Source organism: Ornithorhynchus anatinus, chromosome 4, assembly GCF_004115215.2.
Source record: "Ornithorhynchus anatinus isolate Pmale09 chromosome 4, mOrnAna1.pri.v4, whole genome shotgun sequence".
NCBI classification, from domain to species: domain Eukaryota; kingdom Metazoa; phylum Chordata; class Mammalia; order Monotremata; family Ornithorhynchidae; genus Ornithorhynchus; species Ornithorhynchus anatinus.
This window is the reverse complement of record NC_041731.1, coordinates 38,779,179-38,792,532: the sequence shown is the minus strand read 5'-3', so window position 1 is coordinate 38,792,532 and position 13,354 is coordinate 38,779,179.

Here is a 13,354-nt window from a genome sequence, read left to right as displayed (position 1 = left end):
TTTCATTCAAAAAGAAGCAGATTCCTCTTCCCAAAGAAGTCCTTCTGCCTCACGTGTGTATATACTCAAGTTTCCCAAGCAGTTCTCTTCCTTCCTGGGGAACTATTTCTATATAGTTCTGGGGTTTTCATAAGGCAAATTTTTCATAGTGGTAGTAATAGTAGTCATAGTATTTTTTAAGCACTGACTTTGTGCAGAGCACTTTACTCAATGCTGGGAAAATTGTCCCTGGAGGGGCTGACAATCTATGACTGAAGGTCGACGAGATGACTTGAGAGACACACACTGGGAGTAGTGAAACAATAAAATCTTAAAACAGCATAAGAGAAAGGGACAAATATAAAATACACTAAATAAAAACAATGTCAGTAGGGAACTGTGGCTGGAGGAGAAGAATTTCAGGCTCCCCATGCTTATAAACCAAGAATCTTGGAAGAGCAGATGGACACTGCTCATCCCTGGAAGATGGTTTCAAGAAGAGGAGAAAGCTCAAGAGGAAACACCTAGATCCTGCAAGAGGTGGTATTAATAGATGCCATCTAATTAATTAGTAATTAATTAGAGAAGCAGCATGGCCTAGTGAATAGAGCATGGATCTGGGAATCAGAAGGACCTGGGTTCTAATTCTGGCTCCAACACTTGTCTGTTGTATGACCTTGGACAAGTCACTTCACTTTACTATACCTCAGTTCCCTCATTTGTAAAATGGAGATTAATATTGAGCCCCATGTGGGACATGTTATGTCCAACCTGATCAGCTTTTATCTACCTCAGCAATTAGCACAGTGCCTGACACAGATTAAGCATTTAACAAATCTCATTTTTTTTTTAAATTAATTTCTTCCAGAATGGTTTCTTCCCTCAGAGCACTGAGCCAGGAAGCCCCTGAGGGAAGTCGAGGACAGTCCCAAATCTGGAGGGAGAGGTTCAAACATCAGCACATCACTTTCACCGGTTGACTATCGATCCATCAGATGTCTGAAATACGTTGTGGTTTGGAAAAAAAATCTCCTCTCTTCAGAAAGAAACCAAGTCCTCAGCTCCTTTGGGAAAACCACTCCGCAAGTAAGTGCAGATCTTCGAAACAACTGAGACTAAGCACTCTATTCCCCTCCCTAATTATCAGAAAAACCGTTCTTTTTTCCTGGAATCCTGCACCCCCTACCTTCTCAATCTACAGATTCCTGGTGGGAATGTATGGAAGTCTCCAGAAAGCTGTCAAAAACCTTCAAATGGGAAGGTGTGGAAACATAGCTGGAGCTGGGAGGAATTATGGGGCAACACTGAATGTGGGTTCTTAATTTTCTCATTTGATTTGAGTGAGTTTTCTGGAGAAGAGAGCTCCTAAAAATGAATGTGTTAGCACCATCTAGTGAAACGAAAGCTGATCCTTTGACAGATATGCTGCAAGAGCAGTGGGGAAGTACTTCTCCCTTCCTTGAATAGATGATGCCCCAAAATTGGGTCAGCCCATCTAGTATCACATTCTTTATTCACAGAGCCCTTCAGAGCACAGCAAGATTGGCCTTTGCTTTCTTTCAATTCCTCTCCAAAGAAACACAGTAACCAGCTGCCTGTTGACAAGGAGGTGATGGGCAGATCAAGCAGGTGCACATATATGAGGGAGGGAGAGGGAGAAGGAAAGAAAGAGGGAAAAGCAAAGGAAGAAGGAGGGGAGAGAAAGGGGGGGGGAAGAGAAAGGAGGGAGGGAGAGAGAGAGAGAGAGAGAGAGAGAGAGAGAGACACCACCCTGCAAATTACAACTGCTCAGATAAACTCTAGTAACACTGAGGTCCACTGCAAGAAAAGTCCCAAGAACCAGAGTGTCCTAAAGACAAATGACTAAACAGCTCCCTTCAGATCAAAATTTTGACAAAATACCCTCCAGCTAGACTTGGCATTTATCAAATGCCAAGCACAAGGTTGAGATCCGGGAAGATACAAGATAATCACATCAGACTCAGTTCCTGTCTCTCCCAGGACAGCCTGGTACATAAGGAGAGTAGGCATCTTAATCCCATTTTACAGCTGAGGAAACTGAGGCAAAGAAGATTAAGTAAATTGCCTACAGTGACCCAACAAGACAGTGGCAGAGCTGGGATAAGAACCGTACATTTTCTACTAGATCACACTGGGTCCCTGACGGCTGCCTATGTTTAGTTACCACTGACAGGGAAATGATCTAAGGAGTTGCTCAAGCAGCATGGCCAAGTGGAAGGGGGGTCAGAGGATCTGGGTTCTAATCCCAGCTCCAACATTTCCCTGCTCTTTGACCTTGGGCAAATCACTTGACTTCCTTGTGCCTCAATTCCCTCATCTGCAAAATGGGGACACAATATCTGTTCTCTCTACCCTTAGACTACGGGACCTGATCGTCATGAATATGCCCTAATGCTTGGCACAGATTATGTGCTTCCCAAATACCACAATTATTATTATTGTGACTTGTAAGAAGGGAATAGCCTTTTAGACTTCTAGGTGACTATGTGGCATTTATTTGCCTTTCAATATAGAGAAAAGAGGAGACCTATGGAAAGCTGAGAATTGACTGTATAAGCTATGAGGGGAGGGAAATGGTGTACGTTCAACAGCACCATGTAGATCTAAGGGGTTCCACTCTTCCCTAGCCACCTTAAGAAGTGAATGGATACATTCATTCAATAGTATTTATTGAGCACTTAGTATGTGCAGAGCACTGTACTAAGCGCTTGGAATGTACTCAAGAGAGCCAACATTGCCTACTGGAGATGGCAAAGCAAGGGCAAAGATAGATTGAAAGCAAACCAGGCACTGAGCTGGTGGGATCTCAACAAAAATTTGCTGTGGATAATCTGGAAAATGGATAATATACTCATTGGCAAATGAGAGTGGCTTTTTCAACATTTCAAGTGGCTGTCACAGTGTTAGGATATATCTGCAATTTATTAATATAGTTATAATTTATATGTTTATATTAGTCTGTCCCCCACTCTATACTGTAAACTCACTGCGGGCAGGGAATGCTTCTGTTTATTGGTGTACTGTATTCCCCCCAGTGCTTAGTACAGTGCTCTGCACAAAGTAGGCACTCAGTAAATACAATTGACCAACTGACTGTTTTGAGTTGAGTTCTGCAGCCTGACCACAGCACAAGTCTGTCTTTTCTCCTTTTCCCAAAGAACATGCATTCCTGTGTACCAAAAGCAAATTTTTCACAAACCATATGCCTGGGAAGGAGGTTGCATCTGTAGCAAGTTGCAAATGTTCTTCAAAGCCCAGAGCGCTTCGAGCCCTCGGAGAGGGAGGGGTTTCGCAACTCCCAATGCTTCTGGTGAATGTAACTCCAAACTTAGACTCTATTTGTGAGCAGGGAACATGTCTACCAACTCTGTTATATTGTATTCTCTAAAGCACTTAGTTACAGTTCTCTGCATATAGTAAATGCTTAAAAAATATGATCGATTTGGCCCCATCTCTATCGGGCAATGTCTTTGCCTTTCCCTCCGCTTCCTGCCCACACCCTCTTTGAATGGTCAGTATTTCATACCAGACGATTCAGTTTTCAGCTCCCTCTGCCCAATAATAATTATAATAAAAGTATTGGTTTAGATCTTACTACGTGTCAGTCACTGCTCTAAGTGCGCTGGATACAAGCAAATGGAGTTGGGCAAAGTCCCTGTCCTATGCGGGGCTCACAGTCTCAATCCCCATTTTACAGATGAGGTAAATGAGGCCCAGAGGATTGAAATGACTTGCCCTCTTACCCTAATGGGGCGGTCATTAGAACTCATGACCTTCTGACTCCCAGGCCCATGCTCTATCCACTACACCATCCTGCTTCTCATATGAACACTGCACCAGTTGTCTTTATGTTTGTTATTTTAAGTGCCCAGCTCCCTCACTCCCTCCCTCTTGCTACCAAATTCCATCCACAACATGTTGACTGTGTATATATCTAGAAATCTATTTATTTATATTGATGCTATTGATGCTTGTCTACTTGTTTTGCTTTGTTTTCTTGTCTGTCTCCCCCTTCCAGACTGTGAGCCCATTGTTGGGGAGGTATTGTCTCAGTTTGTTGCCCGAATTGTACTTTCCAAGCGCTTAGTTCTGCACACAGTAAGTGCTCAATAAATACGAATGAATTAATTTAGAGGGACTTAGGAGTGAAACGCAACGGCTCTGAGGCGTGAGGGTGGGAGGCCAAGGTTCCCCAAGAGAACTGCTCTGGATTCAGGTGGCTTCCGGCCTACATGGGTGAAATTCATTCAATCATATTTATTGAGCACTTACTGTGTGCAGAGCACTATACTAAGCACTTGGAATGTACAATTCGGGAACAGATAGACAATCCCTGTCCAACAACGGGCTCACAGTCTAACATATGACCTCATTGCATTAAACTAGGAGCTGAGGATAGCACGGGTGATATCACATGTGTCCTTGCCTGGCATCCTTGGGGGCTGCTAAAGCCATCTTATCCTTCCAGCCCATTTGCTCTCTGTTTCCATTGCTGCACTGAAGAGCCTGGGAGGAAATTCAGATGATTATGAAGTTCCAGGAAAACTCCCAGTGTTTGCAAATCTACAAAGGAGCTCCAAGAGGCCCTGGTGATTCATGGCTAATGAGTGGGGTCTGGATGGCCGCAGTAACCAGGGGAAGGGGAGGGATTACCATTCTGAAGAGAAGCAACCACTGAATTTGTCCAGCAGCGGGCTACTTAAAAGGTTGAGGTTTACAGTCCTGCATCCATCCAAAGCTGGGGAGAAAACAGTGAGAAGACATGATCTGCTTGAACGAGGCAAATCTCAATCCTTCCAAATGCTCCGGTCCAGGGAGCACTGGACCCTAGCCCAGGGGAGCTCAGCAGGAGGGAATGCCTTTGGCAAATGACGGAAAAAGGAAAGAGACCCCCAAGTTGCCAGCTGGGCCAGGTTTCTCTTGGTGTGCGGTTCCTATGGAGACCCCTGGTCAAATGACTCATAACTGGCCCTTGGCAGCAGCCCCATCCACATAATTGGGATCAGGGTAAGGGGCAGCATGGATTGCTGAGCCTGGAAAATCCACGTCAGTCTCAGTCCTCCGGCCCTCCTCTCTGGCCCAGCTTGTCTGAGCGGTCGGTTCCTTCCTGCCAGGGCCTCTCTCCCCATGCTCCCGCCCACCCAGGGTGTCTGGGGTGCTCCTTCCACATCTTTCTTCTCTTCACCCTCTGGATCAGGGTCTAACCCAGGGTCTGAAAGAAAGCAACCAGCACAGAAGGGAAGGCAATGGAGAGCCTGAGGAAATGAAATGGAAAAGAACTGGAGAGCCTGTTTGGTGATCTAGCCATGTGGGCAAGCTTGGTGCATTTGCCAGGAGAGGATGCTAATGTAGTTGCCCTTGTGTATGGACAGCAAGTAGCAGCTGGGATGGGATGGAGGGATCGAGTTAAGTGTGGCTTAGTGGAAAGAGCAAGGACTTGGGAGTCAGAGGATGTGGGTTCTAATCCCGGCTCTGCCACATGTCTGCTCTGTGACCATGGACAAGCCACTTAATTTCTCTGTGCCTCAGTTACCTCATCTGTAAAATGGGGATGAAGACTGTGAGCCCCATGTGGGACAACCTGATTACCTTGTATCTAACCCAGCACTGAGAACAGTGTTTGCCATATAGTAAGTGCTTAAATACCATAATAATAATAATCTTCCTCCACTTCAACTCACCATCACCCATCTTCTTCTCCCTAAGGAGGAGAGCAGGCCTGAGTGAATTTGTTCAAGATGGATCACACTCTCTTACTCTTGATGACCCATGGGCAGTGCCCTGGGCCCCAGCTATGGCTGTGTGCACCTCTGGGCTCTGTGGTGGAGTCAAATAGGGAGGTTGGAGACACTGAAGAACCCCTGCAGGAGACTCTACTCCTGGAAGACTGTGGTCATAATGAAGGCTGTGGTTGTCCCCTTATCAAGTGATCCTCTCCTCCACACAGGCAGAGGTGGGACAAGGAAACAGAGGGAAACTTAGCTTCTTGCATGCAGTAGCCCTCAAAAAGAGTCAACTCTTACCATCATGGAGTGGGACCAGTTTCAGAGATGCTGTTACTTGTTGGAGTCTCGAAGATGTTTCATTTTTTGGAATTGGTCCGTATCTCTTAGCCTGAAGGTAACTTCACACATTTTAACTGGGCCAGGTCTGAGAGACCAGGCAGAAGGTAGCTAATGAAACTTTGTTAAATTAATTGTGATTTTAATACCAGTTGTGCACTGGGAATCTGCCTTCCTTATAGGTTCTAAGGAAATTGAACCTCTTCTGCCTCCATCTCATTTCTCTTTCTATGGAAGCAAATTGAACCAAATCTAAAGCACTTTTGATTCATAAGATCTCCATGACTTTCATTATCAGTTTTGAAGAAGGGAAGGATTTGTGACCAGAACAAGGGATATTTTCAACCTGAAAATTTAAGTTTCCAAACCTTAAGTTCTGAGTCTGCTACTTATATTAATCAGTCATTTGCACTTAATTATTATGGTATTTGTTAAGTGCTTACTATGTGCCAAACACTGTTCTAAAGCAATGGGGTAGAGAAAAGGTAATCAGGTTGCCACACATGGGGCTCACAGTCTTGATCCACATTTTACAGATGAAGTAACTGACACAGAGAAGTTAAGTGGCTTGACCAAGGTCACACAGCGGACAAATGGCGGAGCCAGGATCGAGAACCCACATCCTCTGACTCCCAAGGCTTTGCTCTTTCCACTAAGCCACAGTGCTTCTTCCTGAGCATTTACTGTGTGCATAGCTTTGTACTAAATGCTGGGGAAAGTACAACACAACAATATAACGGACATATTCCCTACCCATAATGAGCATGGCGTAAGAGATGGAGCTCAGGCCTGGGAGTCAGAAGGTCATAGTTCTAATCCTGGCTCCACCATTTGTCAGCTCCCCAGACCCAAGAAGGAAATTGATTTGCACTCAGCACATTTTTTAAGTGATTCCAATAAATGAAACCACATGGGCAAAATGGGCACTGTGCTCCACTAAAGCGGCAACCAAAATGGAGGACCAGTTAGGGATGTGTGTCTGCACGTCTCATCTGCCAACTGGGCAGAAAGGGGCCTTGAGTAATCAATCTCAGCAGCTGGTTCTTTGGCTCCTTATGCCACTTCTCCAGAGCCTCCTACGGAAACCATGGTTGGGAGGAACCAGCTGGAAAGAGCTGAAGCAGCGTTTAACTTAAACCGCCAACTTTATATAGGGGTTTTTGTTACATCTGTGCGTATTTTTTCCCGTCCTCTTCCCACAGAGTCGGCAAGAGTGTGTGTGTGTGTGTGTGTGTGTGTGTGTACACAAACTTGGGCTTGGTATTCCAGGGAGAAGTGTGAGCTAAAGAGATTTATTGGCCATCTGCAGGCCTGGAAAGTTAAGTCCCCAAAGGTGATTTATAACACCTTTTATGATGTCCAAGTGACAAATTTGAACTATACTTATCCTTCAGTTCTCTGGGAATTGCTCTGCGATTAGCATTTATGCCAAACCTCCTCTGCCACCCTTTCCCTTACACAACCCACTTCACTAAATCACAGCAGGATGGCATGGAACCAGCAGGATAAAGAGTTTAGCATCAGCTTCACAAACTGACAACAAATGGTGAAATTTCCCAGACGTGACTAAGTGCAGGCCTACACTGTGACAGCACATCCCAAGGGAGGGAGCCAACATGGGGAAAGGAAGGGGCAATTCTGACCTTGGGAATTTCACCAAAATCCTCAAATCTCATCTGAACATAAGCTTATATTGCTGATGAGGTACAGGTGTAAGAAAAATGTAACAATTGTAAACATTTCACAGACATATCTGATATGTGACTATTTGTTTCTAGGGCAGGCAGATGAAAAGATTCCATTTCTGGGTCTTCCAACTGATTCTGCAGCAGGAGGGATATGGGTCAGGCACAACACAGGATTTCCTAACAAGTGATGGAGAGAAACTGGACAGAATTTCTTAGAATCTATTTGGAAATCATGAAAGCCTACTAATGGCTGAAATATCTAATGATGAATTCAATGATATATAATCATCAGCAGATGCAGGCAAAGGGTATGGAGAGTCATTTTTGAACCATATGGATAATTTTTGTGATCATGCACTAAAAATTTGTGAGAAACATTCTTGGATGTGCTAGTAGAATGGCAACACCATTTTTTCAGAAAGGCAGTTGGAGGCTTTCAAATTAGATCCACCTCTTCTCCAGATTTCTTAACTTTGGTCGCATTTGAGCTTCTCAAAAGATACTCTGCATATTGACAAAATCCAAGATTCCAGATGCTTAGTCAGGTCTCACCAGAACGGAGGCCATTTATTATCACCACAGAGAGACCCAGACCAGTGATCCAGCCTAATACTGCAGCCCTATAGCAGCCTGCTACTTTGCTTTGGGTGTGAGAGAGAGAAAGAAAGAGGAAGGAACCTGCGGGGGCAGAGAGAGAGAGATGGGGAGGGTTGAAATGCCTGGTGAAAAAGCAGCAGAAAATTGAGAGAGAGGGTAATATTTGCTCAATCTGAAGGACTTCAAGAAAAGGCCCCACTTTGCTCTGCCTGTAGAGCTTCCATTCATCCCAAGTCCTTTATTCTTGGTGATTCATTTGACTACAAATAACCACCAGTTTTCAAAAAAGCCAATTAACAATTGAAGAGATCTTGAAGAATCTAGCTACCTCCTGCAACTATTGAGACCATTCTTGCATTCCCTTGAACAATGAATTCTGGGTCTTTCTAATTCATCTAAGTCTCCTGGCGTAGATGACGGTATATTTTAATAAAAAGATTGGTCCTGTAGCCCTGAAGCTATGTGACTATTCACAGTAGTATTAGGTCCAAATATTTGAATAGAGATATTAAGCTGATTACTAGCTATTCCCCTTTAGGGTGAGGAAATGTAGGTATTCAAATCCAGGGAACAACCTGGAAGGTTTATAAAGGACATCAGGTGATTCCTAGCAAGTAGCAAAGTGAGAAGATTTTCTCTTACTCTAATAGATCAAAGCAGAACTCAGATCTTAAGGGTCCTGAACTGCTGAAGATTGAATGGGCTGGCTGATGGTGAGAGAGAGCGGGAGAGAAAGAGGGGGGAAAATGATAGACTCCAAAATCAACTCCTTCTCATACAGTGATCTAATGCAGAGTAAATCCATAAAATGTTTGTGGCCAATGTGTTATCCATAAATGACATATAGCACTTGATCACAATAAAATTATAGGGAAATTGTAGCCAGTTAAGATTTATTTCTGGTTGCTACAGATGCCGATGGAGTGGAGCGATTGCCTTCATTCTGGGCAACGCAGAGAGAACCTGATTTATTTCAAAATCTCCTTTTGCAGTGAATAGAATTTCACTGCTATCATCTAATGGATTAATGAGAAATACCAGCCCCAGCCCCTCTGATGAGCTATAGACAAACAGGCACCAAAGGCCCTTTGCCTTGTCTTGGTCTGCCTACAGCTCCTCCCTTTCTCTTCGTTTTAAAATCACTTGCCTTCACTCTAGGATATTCTCTTTTCTGGTCCCATCCCTTTCCTTAGTTTTTCTTTGTCTACTTCCCTCTCATCTCAGGACAATCTCCAGAACCCAGATAGGTTGGCCACAAACTGAAGGGATTAATGGAGACAGTAAGCTCCTTGTGGGCTAGAAACATCTACCAACTCTGTACTTAGTACAGTGCTTTATACACAGTAAGCGCTCTATACCTAGTATTGATTGGTTTGTTGGATTGCGTAACTACCAACACCCTGGGGCAGCAGCTGCCAATTTAGATGATTTTCCAACCGATCAAGGGGGCTGTCATGCCCTGCCCTTATAGACTCAGAAACATGGATATTGGCCATTTCTGAACTGTTACCACAAGAAGTATCTGACGTCAATCCCCATTTAATCCATTTGAGAATGAGACTGAAAACACTGGTGCCCACAAGAAACATATGGTTTGAGGATTTTTTTTAGAAACAAGCATTGGTTTTACCTCAAGAAGCTCAGCCAATGAGTCAGTATTGGGGATAGAACACAGGTGAACCCAGCTCCTGTCTGCAGCTCCAACCACTGGAATATATGCCCTGGTGAAGCCTCCTGTGAAGATCTCACTTCAGTGGAAGGGAGGTCTCTTTTCCACAAATGGAAACACTCATGCCTTTCTTTTTGAGGTTGGTTCAACTGAGGAAGTGCTGGCCAAGCCCTCCAAGCCTGAAGAATTTTGCAAAGGAGCTGAATGACCAAATAGAGCAGTCTTACTGAATTTGAGCAACCTAACATCCCTCAGAGCATCTTGTGTGGGATACAGTAAATACCTCTGTGAGTGACTCATACTCATCATTTACATTACGGTATAGACCATGCATCTGATGACTTCAGCAGACCAAAACATTTCTTGAGCAAAGAAGAGCCTCCTGCAATCAAATTCCAACTAGAGAGGGAGTTAGGCTGAATCACCTCTGAAATATCACAATTAATTCAGTTCCATAGGCTCCCTCTAAATCATACTAAAGTAATTGAATAATAATAATTGTAGTGTTTGGTAAGTGCTTACTATGTGCCAGACACTGTACTAAGCTCTGGGGAAGAGAGAAGATAATCGTGTTGGATAATCCCTGTCCCACATGAGGCTCACAGGTTTAATCCCTATTTTACAGATGAGAGAAGTGAGGCACAGAGAAGTCAAGTGACTTGCCTAAGGTCACACAGCAGACAAGTGGCAGAGCTGGGATTAGAACCCAGGTCTTTCTGACTCCCAGGCCTGTGCTTTATCCACTAGGCCATGCTGAATGATTGGGGCAGGAACTGGAGGTATGGGGGCTGGGGAAGGGGGGGGGGGGAACTTTAAGCAGTGCAGATGTGAAAATGAATCAAGAGTGAGTCCAGTATGTGTTGGGAACTTCCTGGAGGAAGTGCACAGGATGATAATGACAAAAGAGGAGTGACTTGCCTGTTTTATATCCATCTACCCAAGGGTAGGGCATGCTTAGGACATGATCAGGGAGGGTTTTGCTTCCAGCTATCACTCCTGAGTCATCGCAGTTACCCGCCCATGCCATTCCAATTATTAGTCTACGCCAGCATTTGGCAAGACATCTGGGAAGGCAAGCCATATCAGAGATCCGGGTGAGGAGGCTCTGATCAGAAGGACATGAGATGTTTTTGCTTCTTCGGGCAGAGTAAAAGGACGGTGAAAGTCAGCCCCCACCTCCTCCCTGTCTGTGCACAGCTCAAGCCTTCCAAGATAAGACAGTGTCTTGATCTTCAAGAGAGTAACAGATCCCCTTTGCTTTTCTTTCAGCTTCCATGCCCTCCGCAGAGCATTGCCAAAATTCCAGTCGGGTGAGAGGCGAAAATAAAGATGAAGCAAAATGAGAGATCAGAGAAGAGTCCTGGTGCTAAGCCAGGAGACTCAAGTTGTTTTGAGAGTTTACAAATCTCTGAAAGGGAGGACACGTCTGACAGACTGGGCCCAGAAGGCTCTGTGCCATGTCCAAACGGCAAACCTGGTTGGCTCTTGCAACTCGCAGGAATCCCGAGCCAGAATCTGCTGGGATTCCATTAGATTGGGGAGATTCACTCCCCAGAGCTGTAACAGTAATCCCAAGGCATAGAGTGAGGAGGGACCTTCTCCTATAAACCGGCTTGGTTTTGCTTAAACGGGAGTCAGAAGACAGGATGCCCTAGTTACAGATCATGGGTTTGGATGGCAGGGGAACTAAGCGTTCTAGTCTCGGATCTGCCGCTGCTCTGCTGTGTGATCTTGGGCAATCAGTGGTATTTACTGGGCACTTACTGTGAGCAGAGCACTGTACTAAGCACTGGGTAGAGTCTTGTCTTATGCTGTCGAGTCATCTCCAACCTATAGTGATGTCATGGACAGATCTCTCTCAGAACACCCCATCTCCATCTGTGATTGTTTTGCTATAGTGTATCCATAGGGTTTTCTTTGTAAAATTACAGAAGTGGTTTACTATTGCCTCCTTCCATGCAGTAAACTTGAGCCTCCACGCTTGACGCTCTCCCATGCTGCTGCTGCCCAGCACAGGTGAGATTTGACTTGTATCAGATGGCCTTCCACTCACTAGCCACTGCCCAAGCTAGGAATGGAATGGATAAGCCTCTGTATGACTTTCCCTCCCTTAATGGAGTCTGGTAGAGTACTGGAAACTCCTGACCTGTGACCCTGAAAAGGGTACTCAGAGAGTTGAATAAAATAGCATTGGTAGACATGATCTCTGCTCACTTGGAGTTTACAGCCTAGAAGTCAAGTTAATATCTCTAGGCCTAAATTTCCTCAGCTGCAAAATGGGGCAAAACTAGATTGTGAGCCCCTCGTGAAACAGAGGCTGTGTCCATTTTGATAATCTTACGTCTACCTCAGCACTCGGCATATACTAAGCAATTAATAAATGCCATAATTAGGAGCAAGCTTTATTCTTATGTAAGTCTCAGGGCAGGATCCTTTCCTGGTAATACTACCTTGCATGGGTAAAAGTCACAAAAAGGCATGGGTTTATGTTGATCCATACCAGTGATGGCCAAAATGATCCATCTGATGGGAACATTAACTGACTTTTTGTCCTTCCACGTATTTCTGGTCAACCATCCTTAAGAGGTATTTCTTACCCACTAGATGAACCATACATACTCTTCATCAAAGTGCAGGCAACAACATGCTGGACTGTAGTCAAATCACCAGCATCAAAATGAGGCTCACAGCACCACAGCTCTGCTGAGTGGGTCATTTGAGGAGAATAGAATAGAGACTAGATTGCAGCAGGACATCCAATCACTGTTCTATGAGGAACATCTCCTCGAAGAGGCCTTCCCTGTCTGAGCCCTCCTTTCCTCTTCTCCCACTCCCTTCTGCGTCGCCCTGAATTGCTCCCTTTATTCATCCCCCCTCTCAGCCCCACAGCACTTATGTACAAATGTGTAATTTATTTATATTAATGCTCGTCTCCCCCTCTAGACATTAAGGTCATTGTGGGCAGGGAACATGTCTGTTTATTGGTGTGTTGTGCTTTCCCCAGTTCTTAGAACAGTGTTCTTACACAGTAAGTGCTCAATAAATTAGATTTAACGAGTGAATGAACTGGAAAGGGGCAAACACAACCACAGAGGGGAGAAGAAAAAATTTAAGACACATGTTGAAGCACATTCACAAACAATGTGATGTATCAGTGAGTTGCTGGGAATCTTCTGCTATAGCTGGATACGCCTGCCGGGCAGGAACTGGGAAAAGGGTTGGTAGAGTCAAAAATAGAGACAGACCAGGCATTGGACAAACCCACTAACACAACAAGGAGCTAACCTTACTGGTAAACCACAGCAGTCTTCTAAGCCATATTCTCATCAATGAATGAG